Raw genomic sequence first — 15569 nt, 5'->3', positions numbered from 1 at the left:
TATTTGCTTGACGTATTCCAATCAATTGTCTTCCTCTACAGTTTTTGCCCTCTACAGCTCCCTCTAGTACCATCGAAGTCATTCCCTCATGTCTTAGCAGATGTCCTATCATCCTGTCCCTTCTCCTTATCAGTGTTTTCCACATATTCCTTTCCTCTCCGATTCTGCGTAGAACCTCCTCATTCCTTACCTTATCAGTCCACCTAATTTTCAACGTTCGTCTATAGCACCACATCTCAAATGCTTCGATTCTCTTCTGTTCTGGTTTTCCCACAGTCCATGTTTCACTACCATATGATGCTGTACTCCAGACGTACATCCTCAGAAATTTCTTTCTCAAATTAAGGCCGGTATTTGATATTAGTAGACTTCTCTTGGCCAGAAATGCCTTTTTTGCCATAGCGAGTCTGCTTTTGATGTCCTCCTTGCTCCATCCGTCATTGGTTATTTTACTGCCTAGGTAGCAGAATTCCTTAACTTCATTGACTTCGTGACCATCAATCCTGACGTTAAGTTTCTCGCTGTTCTCATTTCTACTACTTCTCATTACCTTCGTCTTTCTCCGATTTACTCTCAAACTCTTGGCATAACTACTCATTATTATTATTTTCATCCTAACCGTACAAAAAATTTATAAGCTTTTGTGAGTCATGGAATTCTGCTGAACCAAAACGCCTGGTTTAACTGAATTCAGCCCATCAGACAGTGGTATGACGATGAAGTGGAGTGTGCCTGTCCATATGCAGACTAGATGGACCTTGTGTAGTGGACAATGGAAATGCCTATTGAGGTGCTATTGATAAGAGGTTATTATAGACTTAATCCACATAAAAGTACTCCCCAAATTTAAATGACAACAGCATAATTCACTGCTACAAAAGCCCATTCTATGTATGTTCAAATGTTACAAATTATTTGCTCTTAATGCACAAATGTATATATTTTCTTTGTCGAACAGTCTTAAATATATGATGTTTTTCTTTGCTGTTATGGACAAATCAAACAAATAAGTCATATAAACAATCCCCTAAAATGATTTGTTCAGCATAGCGGAAAGCATAGAAAGCTACCAAAAAATTATGTCCTCATCATCTTTTGATAAGCATTAACCAAATATTGGTTCACATTGTCAAAGGTGTCTTATTTTTAGCTTAGTATGTGAAAATGGGAGGGGGCATAAATTTAGGGCTTGCATCAGGTGGCTGAAATCCACATTACTCCACAGCACAAAACTTAATTTTTTTGGAGGCCCACTAATTTCCTTTTAGTACAGTTGGTGGCTACACAAAATGGTTATCACAAGTGACCACTACAGGACACTACTACGTGTGGCAACAAGTTCAGATGTAAATTAATACCACGATAGTGCAAACATCAGGAAACATGTTGTTAGAGATGAGACAGTCCTTGACACTTATAGACTCAAAATTATTATGACAGTGTCATTTCTAAAATGTTAAAATTCTTATTAGCACAATGTAACTAATGCCATTAACTTGGTCACATAAATAATTCTGTAATACTTACACAATTTTTTTTTTTTGCTAATAAGACATTTTGCAAAAATATCTGGACTCCGAAATTCTATGATAATTAGAAGTATTCTTCTTCACTAAAAAGTTTCCCAGCCACCCAATAATTGTTGTTCACTTGGCAATGCACGGAACCGGACCGCGCCACGCCTAGAGTGACATGTGGAAGAAGCAAATATAATCAATGCTCCTGCCAGCCTCAGCCATGCGGATTGGCACTGGATTGCAGACGTTAGTTATCAGTGACACATGTCAACTTGCCTGAACAGTTCACATAGAAAAGACAAAATTATATTGCTTGTTGCCCTCGTTTGAAACTACTACTTGTAAATCTCCGAAGTTAGGTATTGTCAATTTGCTTTCTAGAAATAAAAAAACCACTAAAGTTATTTGTTTGAATTATTGTATAGTATTCTGAGAACACTGTATCCCGTAGGCACCCTCTTAGATGTAATTAACAGTGTCAAATGCTCTATGGAAAATTCATCATCAATAGCTTATCACTAGTAATTTCACTCTAATCCTATTCTAGTCAATATGAGTTATTAAATCTGAACTTTACATTATACACAAAAAATTTTTTGTACTAGACTAGACTCCTGTGCAGCAGCTATTGTCCCTGTTAACTAACCACAAAAATTGTTAAATGTAAAATTTTTTCAGCAGTAGTAAGATGGTAAAATTTGAAATAACAAGATAAATTAATAAGTTTTTCTTCACACAATTTGAACCCGGCACCTATCACCATTGTTTTCTAGCCATAAATGGACATTTTACCAGCAGCGAGATGTATGGCTGTTTGAACTAGAAATGATGTGACAAACAGTTCAGTGCTGACTGGGAGTAGAACCATCACACATCAGTGACTAAAGATAAAGAAACCCTGACTATAGAATTCCTTTTCACCCGAAGCTAGGAATTGCATGTTTGAACCTGAATTATGTGATGAAAATTTCTGTGTAACAGAGTCAAAACTAACACCTACTGTTATTGCTGACAACACACAAAGAGGTGTTACAAATCAAAATTATTTAGCACCAACAGTTAGGTAAGCACATGCTAGAGCTTGAAAAGACTTTATGGAAATTTTTGTAGCAATTGGGATTCGAATCTAGACGCATGCCTTATGTGGAGATCTCGAGGAGTTTGGAATCTTGTGCAAAAAAATAAACTGATGGAACTATATCATGACAATGGATCAAATCCTGTGAAAATGGAGTTTGAATCCATTAGGCATACCAATCTAACATCAATCCACCAAACACCACATGAAGTGAGGTTATGATTTAGTCAGGGGTGTGTCACACTTGACAAGAATTCCTCCTTCCTGGAATGGATTGCAGCCTGTTAGATACATTCATTTCCTTGTTCAATGGAACTGACATTCATTAGCTGCCTTAGCTGCACAACATGCTCATTCAACTTTTTTGTAATCACTGAAATAAAATCACATAACAGCCATCTACACAAACTGCCAAAAGTGTAGAATGAGGAAGTTTCTACACGAAGTATTGCCTTTCATATAAAACAAGTCCACAGCAATGAAATCCCACAATCTACAAATGTAAGGCAGGCATTCTGGAAACTGATCAATAAGTATCAAGATACCTCCACAACTAGGGACAGTAAACCCTTATGCATTAAACAGGATGGGAATATGAGGGACGTTTGAGAAGCTCTTAGAACAGAATAGAAAAAAGTACTTACATAACTGAAACTTTTTTTATTTTTCAATGTAGTCTCCTTGTAGATTAATGCATGATGTTCCAGTGCCTTGATCCCATCTCAAAAGTGAGTTTCCTCCACACCCTCAAAATAGTTGTCAACTTCAGATATAAATTCTTCGTTTGAAGTGAATCTTTGTTCACCAAGAAAAATTTTCAGTTTTGGGAAGAGAAGGAAGTCTGACGGAGCCATATCAGGTGAATAAGGCGGGTGTGGCAACAATTCATACCTTAGTTTGTGTAATTTTGCCATGGCGATGGCACATGTTTATGGTCCAGTGTCAAGAGACGCGGCACCTATCTTGCAGATAACTTTTTCATTTCTAGTTCTTCAGTTAAAATGTGATATACCCTTTCAGGTGACATCTGGCAAGCATGAGCAATTTCATGCACTTTCAATCAGTGATCCTCCATGACCATTTTGTGCACTTTTGCAATGATTTCTGGTGTAGTGACACATCTTGGCCAACCACTGAATGAATCATCATCTAAGCTCTCCTGAGTAAATTTAAATTCATTTGTCCACTTGGCAACAGCTGAATGTGAAAGAGCAGAGTCCCCCAGTGTATTCATGGAAATCATCATGAACATCCTTTGCTTTTATATCTTTCTTTAGGAAGTTCTTAATCATTGCTCAAATCTCAATTTTTTCCATCTTCGCAAATCACTAAGTGGGAACAACAACACAGCTACGTCACCACTACAGCTCTCTTCCAAGAGCACTGACGTGACAAGTTTACAAGCAACAGTTCAATGAATATCACATGAACAACTCGTTTTGTTAGTGCTGACCTCTCATGGTGATTCCGAGAACTTTTCAAGCCACCCTCTTATTATAAAAGAACCAAAAGCATTATGTAAGCTTTTTAGTAAACATTTCATATCACAAAAGGAAATCCAACACACACTTTAGAAATGTACTGAGAGATACCGAATCACACCCCTCAAGCAATGAGTTTTCAATGTCATGAAGTTAAAGAAAATTATATAAGCAAGATAATCCTAACATTAAAGAAGAAATAATCAGCTGGATAGGATGGTGTGTCGAATGTAGTTAAAAAATGCACAAAAGAAAGAGTTAAACCACTAAAGTACCTCATAAACTGTCGTATTAGAGAAAGCACTTATCCAGTGGTTTAAAAATAAGCCTTGTTAAACCAGTGTATAAGAAGAGGGATCCAAAAGAAGTATCAAACTACTTACAACATCATTGATCCCTACCTTTAGTAAGTTTTGAAATGGTTGTCTTTTCTCAGCACTCTGCTTACTTTACAAAGAACAAATTGTTAACAGACACACAGCATGGCTTTAGGAAAGACTGGTGGACTACTACTGCAGTTGCTGAATTTCTCCATAAAGAGTATATCCTCCTAGACGAAGGTATGAATACAGCAGGCATATTCTTAAATCTTTCCGAAGTCTTCAATTCAGTCAACAATGGGTTGCTCATTAAGAAATTGAAAGCTTACAACATGAAGGCCTCATCTATGCAATTACTCATCACTTACCTGACAAATCACGAACAGTGTACTAAACTTTCAAGTAAAATGTATAATAAGGTAGTAGATTTCATGTCTTGTAGAGATACAGTAGTCCAGGGGGCACCACAGGAATAGCTTCTTGGCCAAGACATGACACAATCTTCAGCTCACATCTAGTAACCTATGCTGATGACATCCCCCTCTCATTTTATGAAAAGGAGTTGAGACATTACATTCAGCTGCACCTAAGGGTGTGACGGGAGTTACCATATGTTTTCTACACCAGGGTTTAAACACCAACATCAGTAAATCCCAACTACAAATTTTTAAAACAACTGGATGTCTTGAGGTTGAAATAAACAATATTTGTGGTATCACATCAGCAGAAACTGAAATATTAAATTTCTTGGTCTCCATGTGGACAAAAATCTCCACTGGGTAAACCAAAGGGTAATAGTGACTAATGTTAGAAAATGGAGCATAACACAAACATTTTATTCTCTTTGGAATTATATAGAGCCAAAAGCAATGGTGAAAGCTTCAACTCTTCTACTGTGCACAAGGTGACTGCTATGAAAGAAATCAGGTCAGAAAATAATGCAGGATGAATTAGACACGATTTATTTGGCACAATCAGGAAACCCAACAGGTTTTGATGAAGGACATTGTTAAAGTTTACCACCATAATCCCTATAATGAAATGGATAATTTCCAAACATGATAACCTTTAAATTTTCATTTGAGTCTTTCAACAGGCAATTTTGGGTAAAGAAGGAAGTAAATTAGCGATAAATGTCCAATATGTGATGAGATCATAAAAAATGAAGCTTTAGCTCATATTGGGAAGGATGGGGAAGGAAACTGTATTTAGCCTGTCACAAGAAATTGTCTTAAAAATGGCATGAGTTAACAAAATGTAATAACGTGCACCAGGTGGCACAAAGAGGTTGGGGTAGTCATCCATCACCACCCATTCTTCTAATCTTGCACCTTCAAATGTTTGCACTTTTCCTTACTGGCTGAACAACATCAAAAACACTTCTTTTGGAGGGGATGGGGGACTTTTAAAGTTGGCTTAATGACGTTGTAGCTCCAAACCAGGTGGTTTCTACAAGTGTGCCATCAAAGAATTGCATATATATGTGGTATCAGTTCTTTCAGACATGTCCAAAAAACAGACACCAAATACATACAATTAAGGAAATGACAGCCAGTCAGATGCTCAAGCTCTACAGGAAATGAAGAGATGCCACAAGTAATGAGGCTAGTGAACTGTGATACTACATCAGTGGTGTGTGGTGTAAGTTGAGAATTTGGGTTGACGAGAGGAGTGCTAGGGTAGTACATACAGTTGCAGTGACCACTGTGTCCAGATGGCGTACTGATCAATGCATTTGCCTAGTAAGCAGGAGACCCAGGTTCAAATCCTGCTCTTGCACAAATTTTCAACTTGCCCCTCTGCTATAAATCAATGCCCACTGGCAGGTAATGTCTTTTCCTTTGTGTATCTTTAATTTCTTTGTGTCTTACAAAATTGCATGATCACTGTCAGACTGTTTCAGATAAAGTGAGAATGTAATGTTGATGATTAATATTTCTCTCATTTATATGTCTTGTTCAATAAACTAACAGAAAGCCAGTATAAATATGCACTATACTAATAAACTAAATTACTACTTGTTATTATGACCTTATGATGAAACCCTGTCTCAATTACCCATAAAGTGTTTGTAACATGAGGATGTCCAAATTATCATCAGTAATACATTATGCTCTTTTGACTTCAAAACGTTCTGTGCAGTCCTGTGTCATACTCTAACACCAAAACAGGACTACCACATACATATGAAAAATGTGGCAGTGGGAGCAGACACATAAAGAAACACATTAACCAATTCTTATTCTCCTTCTGTCATGCATTAGGCCTTGTTCAGCCTGTTTCAGATACATCTGGTCTTTCCATCTTTTTGCCATTAAGTGGCAGCCCCACTGTCCAACTAAATCTGTACAGTCCTCTCAAGGTGATCAAGCGAAATCAGAAATTACTGGCAATCTACAAAAGAGAATAAGCCAGACAGAAACCCACATAACAAACCAGAGAAAGAAAATGGATAAGAACTTTGGTAAAGAGAAATATGTAAACTTAATAATGGAACAAATCATTCAGTGCTACGATTTCACCAACAAACTGTGTACTCACGAAAAGCTGAAGGTTATGTTGATAGGAGCAGAGGACTGAATTCAATACTAAATTGGTAATTCTGCAATACTGTGTCTCTTACATTATGATCTACTAGTTACTGAATGTAATGAGGAGTCTTACGATGGAAAAATTTCCCTGCTGATTTTTGATCTAGCTGCTTGTAGCCCTGTCACAGAAGAGGGGAAACGCTTGTCTTCCATGAGATTTGAATAGAGCTGCTACAGCTTTGACTTTACTGTCAATGAAATTTCTACAGACAAAGCACTGGACTGTGACATACAGTGCTCCCCCTCACTGTCCTAGTGATGAACAGGACAGATTATTCCCAGTGTAAAAGATGAAATTAGTTGTTTCTGCATGAAGTAACTTTACTGGAGTGAAAATATACGGCTGATAAATATAAATTTGGCAGGATAACATTCTCTCATTCCAGGAAGAAACTCGACTATCACAGGGTTGCCAGATGTTCTCCACAACACTGCCTAGACCAAATCACCCTCACAGCAGGAACAATACCTGTCCACAGCCAACGTATTTGAGTGCGCTAACAACCCAGGAGTAAATTTTGCAGATCTAAGACGCAGTGGAAACAGCTGCTAAATTGACTGATGCCTGATATAAGACAGGAATAAGCAAATGTATGTAAGCCAACTGGAAAATCGTAAATTAAGAGCTGCGGTTAAACTGGATAGCCCTCCTTATCATAGTTGTCTTTATTTTAGTTTTGTTTTATTCTCTGTATTATCAGATTATTACTGAAGAGGAAATGTTACAACAGACTGCTACATTAAATGTGAATAAGAAAACAAATTTGTGCCAATTTTGATGAAGCACTCAATGAAATGGTTCAAATGGCTCTGAGCACTATGGGACTTAACATCTGAGGTCATCAGTACCCTAGAATGTAGAATTACTTAAACCTAACTAACCTAAGGCCATCACGCACATCTATGCCCGAGGTAGGATTCGAATCTGCGACCATTGCGGTCACAGACTGAAGTGCCTAGAACCGCTCGGCCACATCGGCCGGCGCACTCAATGACAACGCAACCATAAAAAGAAGTTGCATTGTGTGGTGTGTGCACACACCATAGACAGCAGCATCTGGGGATATGAAGTGAAGGTATAGATGGACAGAAGGCGTTGGAATTAGTGGAGACTATCCAGTTGCCATTGCTGTATTGTGTCTGAGGTATCAAGGTTCATTAAAATAGGTTAGCCAGATTTTAACTCAAAACTTGCTTAACAGTGTGTGAAGAGCATCAATACTCCTCTATTCCACACACAGCAGTCTCATCTTAAAGTAATTAATATTGAACATGTCTTTTTTCTACATTACTTGGTAGCTAACAATAAATCTACTTATTGTTAAAAATTTTGTTTACATATTGTGGGTATAGGCCATCATCAAATCATCACAGAAGATGACTTCATAAATAGTTTTTTATCTGTTTATGGCAGTAGCCAAACCAATGTATGGAAATAATGTGGCATGATACCTTATATCTGATCCAATGACAGGCTGTGACCAAAACATGTAAATAAAGAAATTTCTAGTAAGTGGACTGTTGTTACTACTAACCAAATAAAGAGGTTTTTTGTAATATCCTAAATTTAGGTATTCCATGATTTCCTTTCATTATAAAGGTGTTTTCTGAGATTATTTCATTACAATGTCCTTCATCAAAACCCATTGGGTTTCCTCAATGTGGCGAAGAAATTGTGTCTAGTCAATTCTACACGAAGTGAGAAAATTATTCTCTGACCTGATTTCTTCGACAGGGCTCACACTATACACAGCACAAATGTTGGAGCTTCCACCACTGCTTGCAGCCCTATATTAAATCCAAAGAGAACAAAATGTCTCCCTTTCATGTTCCAGTTTCTGACCTTAATCACTATTACCTTTTAACCTTGAAAAATGTAATGTTAAAGAACCTTAAGTAACAAATGATGATTGATAAACAAACTCACAGCAATTTTCATACCAACATGCTAAACAAACTTGCCATGAACTTATGTTACCAAACCTACTTTTTTCTGGTAAATTTTGCTCATGCTGTTTGATTACATGAATTGTTGAGGTGCATTGTATACATTCAGATTACTGAAGGTACTTCATGCCGAAAATCAAACCACAATATCAAATAACCTTATGCTCATCAATACAAGTTAAAAAATATTTGCTGTAGATCACAGGCTCAAAGGGGAAATGTCTTACAATCACCTGGCTGAATCTGCCTTTCATCAGATTGTTGTATACTGGTTGAGAACATATTATTCTGTTCAGGACAGGCAACCAATGGCTGTTCCATGGAAATGTTTTTACAACACTTTTTTATTACTGGCACATTATAAAGTATTATCTTTTACTTCACAACAGACTGGTACAGTTAGTAGACAGATTATTTTTAGTTTAAAAAGATTATTGAATATGTGCGTTCACTAACTCTTAAGTTTTCTTTTGCAGTGCATGACATTTACCATGAACATAGCGCAGAAAAGTAACTCAAATGCAAGGCAACACTTCCTGTAGAGACTGCCATACTCTACAGTTTTGCCAGTTTGTGCAGATGTCTGTTACATGATTTTATTTCAGTGATTACCAAATAAAATCAAATGAAATACTGTGTACCCAAGGCTGCTCATGAATTTCCAGTTCCTTGAACGAGAAAATGAATGTATCTAACAGGCTCTAATCCATTCCAGGAAGTCAGAATTCTCATCCAATGTGGCAAACAACTGTTACGACTATGTCATGCCCCAGCCACTGGTGGAGTCGGGTGATCTAATGAAATGATGTTAAGTTGGTGTGCCTAAGGTGTGGGTTCAACACTCACTTCAGTTATCCATTTTTAATCTGCACAAAGTGAAGAAAGTACGATTACACCTTGGTTTCCAATTCACATTAAACACAAAGCCCCCTTTGCTACTGACTATATATTAAGTTAGGCCACAAACAAGGCTGAATCTGAAGTCACTTCGTGTACAAACTCTCATCAGTAAGCCTTCTTACACTAGTAATTTTATTTTTGACACTAAACCAATTTCTATGTAATGTCACATGGTAATTATCCCATCTTTTATTTAAATCTGAGATGTTGAAAATATTATTGGTGCTGGACTGGGATTTGAATCCTAGTCAGTACAATTTTCACCATGATCTTGCAAGGTCTAGCATGTGCTTGCCTAAATGACAGTGGAAAATAAATTTCATTTTTAGCTTCTCTTCATGTGCCATCATCAGTACAACAGGTATTAGTTTTGACCCCCAGTCAGACACAAGAATTTGATTACATCATTTAAGTTCAAACATGTTACTCCTAGCTATGGGTGAAAAAGAATTTGATAGTTAATGTCTCTGGGTGTAGTCAATGATTTATAGGAATTCCATTTCCAGTCAGTATTGAATTGTATTACATCATTTGTATTGGGTTATTGCGTAAGCCTGTAGCATTTTTCTACAAGTGTAATGAACACATAACAGAGACTCTAGTCATCAATAATATATTCTCCTTCACTATTTACAACAGTCTGCCAACACTGGGGTAACTTTTCAATTCTGCAACAGTAGAAATTATATGGTTTTGAGGCAGAGAACTAATCGAGCCTTGTTTGGAGTGCATTTTCATACAGAAAGGAAGTTCCTGGAAGTTGTTTGATCTACAGTATCTGTTCTTTCGAGAACAGTTACTGTCTTCATATATATAATTAAAAGGCTACCCAGCCATTGACCTTTGTCTGTGCAAATGCGCACAGGTTGCCCAAACTCTTACGGGAATCGCCAAAGCGTGCGCGAGTAATGAGTGAATGGGCAAATGTCTATAAGGTACATTACATAGGTAGAATTGTGGACAGTTGGGAATGTGAGTCTCACGGGAAGCGTGCAAGGGATAAGTCCCTGCAGTCGCGCTATTCATCTGTGTCATCGGTGGCTCAGATGGATAGAGCATCTGCCATGTAAGCAGGAGATCCCGGGTTCGAGTCCCGGTCGGGGCACACATTTTCAGCTGTCCACATCGAGGTATATCAACAACACCTGTCAGCAGCTGAGGGTTTCAGTTAGTCATCATTTATTAAGAATATTTCTAATCATCATATAATTTTTGGAGTCCAGATATTCTTAGAAAATCTCTTATTAGCAAAAAAATTTGAGGTAGAAGTGTGGAATAATTTACACGGCTTAGTTAGTGGCATTAGTTGTCATGTGATAGCAAAAGTTTGAACATTTTATAAATGGCACTACTGTAATAAATTTGAGTCTACAAGTGTTAAGGACTGTCATCTGTAACAATGTGTTTCCTTATATTTGTAGTATTGCAATATTAATTTACATGTGGACTGGGGTACTGGTAATGTAGGAGTAGGTTTAATAATGAATAAAGAAAAATAGGAGTGTGGGTAAGCTACTACGAACAGCATAGTGAACGCATTATTATAGCCTAGATAGACACAAAGGCTATGCCTACCACAGTAGTACAAGTATATATGCCAACTAGTTCTGCAGGTGACGAAGAGATTGAAGAAACATATGATGCGATAAAAGAAATTATTCAGATAGTGAAGGGTGATGAAAATTTAATAGTCATGGGTGACTTGAATTTGATAGGAAAAGGAAGAGAAGGAAAAATAGTAGGTGAATATGGAATAGGGGATAAGGAATGAAAGAGGAAGCAGCCTGGTAGAATTTTGCACAGAGCATAACTTAAATCATAGGTAACACTTAGTTTGACACTCATGAAAGAAGGTGGTATACATGGAAGAGTCCTGGACACACTGGAAGGTTTCAGATAGATTATATAATTCTAAGACAGAGATTTAGGAACCAGCTTTTAAATTGCAAGACATTTCCAGGGGCAGATGTGGACTCTGAGCACAACATATTGGTTATGAACTGTAGATTAAAACTGCAAAAAGGTGGGGATTTAAGGAGATGGAACCTTGATAAACTGAAAGAACCAGAGGTTGTAGAGAGTTTTAGAGAGAGCATTAGGGAATAATTCACAAGGATTGGGGAAAGAAATACAGTAGAAGAAGAATGGGTCGCTTTGAGAGATGAAATAGTGAAGGCAGCAAAGGATCAAGTAGGTAAAAAGACAAAGGCTAGTAGAAATCCTTGGGTATGAGAAGAAATGAATTTAATTGATAAAAGGAGAAAATATAAAAATGCAGTAAATGAAGAATGCAAAACGGAATACAAACATCTCAAAAATGAGATTGACAGTAAGTGCAAACTGGCTAAGCAGGGATGGCTAGAGGACCAATGTAAGGATGTAGAGGCATATATCACTAAGGGTAAGATAGATCCTGCCTTCAGGAAAATTAAATAGGCCTTTGGAGAAAAGAGAACCACTTGACATGGGCTTGCAGGCGTTAGCTGGGATAGATACCGGGGAAAACATCAGACAACGCCTGAAGGCCAATACTTTGAATACGTGGAAGTTGTGGGGGGTACAGGCAGGCACCATTTCTCTAATAAAAGCCTTTTTTTTTACCTTTAAAATTTTACAACTTTATTAACTTGATTTTAAAATAGTAAGTGAACATTCGTTATCATGAGCAATAAGATCCTCAATATAGGTTGTTAATGAAAGTTCCTGAAGTATTATTTTAACAGATCAAAGAACAGCTCTCAGAAGCAATTCACAATGCTTAAAACTCAAAATCCGTTTTTAAGCAAAGGAAAAAATACAAATTGCATAATGCAAGGTTAAATAAAAGATTCTAATGCCACATGGAAATACCAAAATTTTCGTAGATCTCACCTGTGATATCTGAAGGCAATAAAATATTGATCATAATTTTTTAAATTAAAACAACTCAAATGCAATAAAATCTGATTACTATCAACGTACACTCAAACCCTGTAGCCTCTACGATGCACACCATATCACAAAATATTTTCCTTCCTTTTAAACACTTTACACCATAAACCTCCCTACTTGTGATGTATACTACACCCAACAAACTATGACAATTAAGCATATATGTTATAATTAACCAGGTATGTAATCTTTTCCTTTCAAAATAAGTCAAAAAAGCACACAAATCAACTCTTAATCTCAGTAATTACATCTGTTAAAAAATATATATACAATACATATATTTCGATTTCGTCATGGTCATGTGCAGTTGTGCACCGTGCTCTCCTTCAGGATCACATGCAGCATGGGAAAGATTTTCTACGGTGTACAAAATGTTAACAGGGCACAACCAACTTACACAAATTGCATACTGGGATTATACATCGATATGGATGCGGCTCGCAAATCTTAAAACAGGCGAGGGAGCACATGTGGTACTACCGAACACTTCGACTACACTGCACCACACCAAACAGCAGTGGTGGGATGGACAAGAGACAAATCGACTACTGTGGCGAGGCAACCTCAGCAAAGGCAGTAAGAAAATATTTGGGGCTTTTAACTCTTGGAAGGGCCACACCTAATTACAGAATGATGTCCTGAGCTGAATTATGAAACTACTATTGGCGCTTTCACCACGATAAATAGAACTGTAAAATACCATAAGAAGCGAACTGCAATTAATATAATTTGGAAGTGTCCAACTGAAAAGCTCTACAGTCAATCTTTCCCTTACTACAAACACTTAACAGTACCTCCAAAGTTCACTCTTGGACACTACCAGAGTGCCAATTACTTGTTATAACTATAGATAACAGAGTTTAACATGATGGGGCTGACTTAGGTTTCTTAATAAGACAAGCAATGATTCGGTCCTTCACTTGGTTCCACCTTTGATCCAAAACAGTCAGTTACTTTAAAGCAGCTAAATAGATGACAATACCGATGTCAATGATCTCCTCCCAGGCAGCGCTCTAACTGGAGATTGCAGTACCGAAGCAAAGCTTACGCCACTCACAAGTCTGATACACATGCCACCAACATGCACCTTTTTAGAATACTTATGTTCACATCATACACCAAACGTGCTGTAATTCTTCATTGGAATCCAAGGCCAGAACAAAAAAATCACTTTTCAGCCCTTAAATGACTACACGATGTTCACCATCAGGTGAACACTGGCCCTCCACACTACGATCTTCGAGCCCATGGCATATTTTCCCCAACCGACTGCTTCTGTGTGGCCCACCGACCAAGTGGCCTTGCTCTCAGACACCAACGTCACTCCTCACGCACAGTCCAGAGCTAACTCACAGAAGTCCCTTCTTCCTCCTTCTGTCCGCCTCGCAGCATGTGGGAAACCAACTATCCAAAGATATGCCGCAACCAGAGACTCCAATCTGATCTCGATAATAACATTGAGGTGAGTACTGACAAGGCGGGTGGTTTCAAAACAAAAAAAAAATTAAATAGTGAGCTGTACCGGCTCACCGCTTGTATGAATATCCAGAGCTCAGATGATGGAAAATCGGTACTAAGCAAAGAAGGGAAGGCAGAAAGATGCAAGAAGTATATACAGGGTCTATACAAGGGCAACATTCTTGAGGGCAATATTATGGAGATGGAAGAGGACATAGATGAAGATACAATGGGAGATATGATACTGTGTGAGGAGTGTGGCAGAGCACTGAAAGACGTAAGTCGAAACAAGGCCCTAGGGGTAGACAACATTCCATTAGAACTACTGATAGTCTTGGGAGAGCCAGCCATGACAAGACTATACCATCTGGTGAGCAAGATGTATGAGACAGGTGAAATACCCTCAGACTTCAAGAAGAATATAATTATTCCAATCTCAAAGAAAGCAGGTGTTGACAGGTGTGAAAATTACCGAACTACCAGTTCAATAAGGCACGGCTGCAAAATACTTACATAAATTCTTTACAGATGAATGCAGGGAAGATAAATTTGCATTCCATAGAAATGTTGGAACACATGAGGCAATGCTGACCCTATGACTTACCTTAGAAAACACATTAAGGAATGGCAATCCTGCATTTCTAGCATTTGTAGACTAAGAGAAAGCTTTTGACAATGTTGACTGGAATACTCTCTTTCAAATTCTGCAGGTGACAGGGGTCAAATACAGGGAATGAAAGGCTATTTACAATTTGTACAGATAACAGATGGCAATTATAATAAAAGAGGGGCATGAAAGGGAAGCAGTGTCACTGGGAAGGGGGTGAGCCAGGCTTGTAGCCTATCCTCGATGTTACTCTATCCATATATTGAGCAAGCAGTAAGGGAAACAAAAGAAAAATTTGGCGTAGGAATTAAAATCCATGGAGAAGAAATAAAAAGTTTGAGGTTTGCCAAAGACATTGTAATTCTGTCAGAAACAGCAAAGTACCTGGAAGAGCAGTTGAATGGAGTGGCAGTGTCTTGAAAGGAGGATATAAGATGAACATCAACAAAAGCAAAATGAGGATAATGGAATGTAGTTGAATTAAATCAGATGATGCTGAGGGAATTAGATCAGGAAATGAGATGCTTAAAGTAGTAAATGAGTTTTGTTATTTGGGAAGCAAAATAACTGATGATGGCCAAGGTAGAGAGGCTATAAAATGTACAATTGGCAATGGCAAGGAAAGCGTTTCTGAAGAAGAGAAATTTGTTAACACCGAGTATAGATTTAAGTGTCAGGAAGTCGTTTCTGAAAGTATTTGTATGGAATGTAGCTGTGCATGGAAGTGAAACACGAACAG

This window comes from Schistocerca nitens, chromosome 7, assembly GCF_023898315.1.
Source record: "Schistocerca nitens isolate TAMUIC-IGC-003100 chromosome 7, iqSchNite1.1, whole genome shotgun sequence".
In the NCBI taxonomy this organism is placed as follows: Eukaryota; Metazoa; Arthropoda; class Insecta; order Orthoptera; family Acrididae; genus Schistocerca; species Schistocerca nitens.
Note: the sequence above shows the minus strand (reverse complement) of the source record.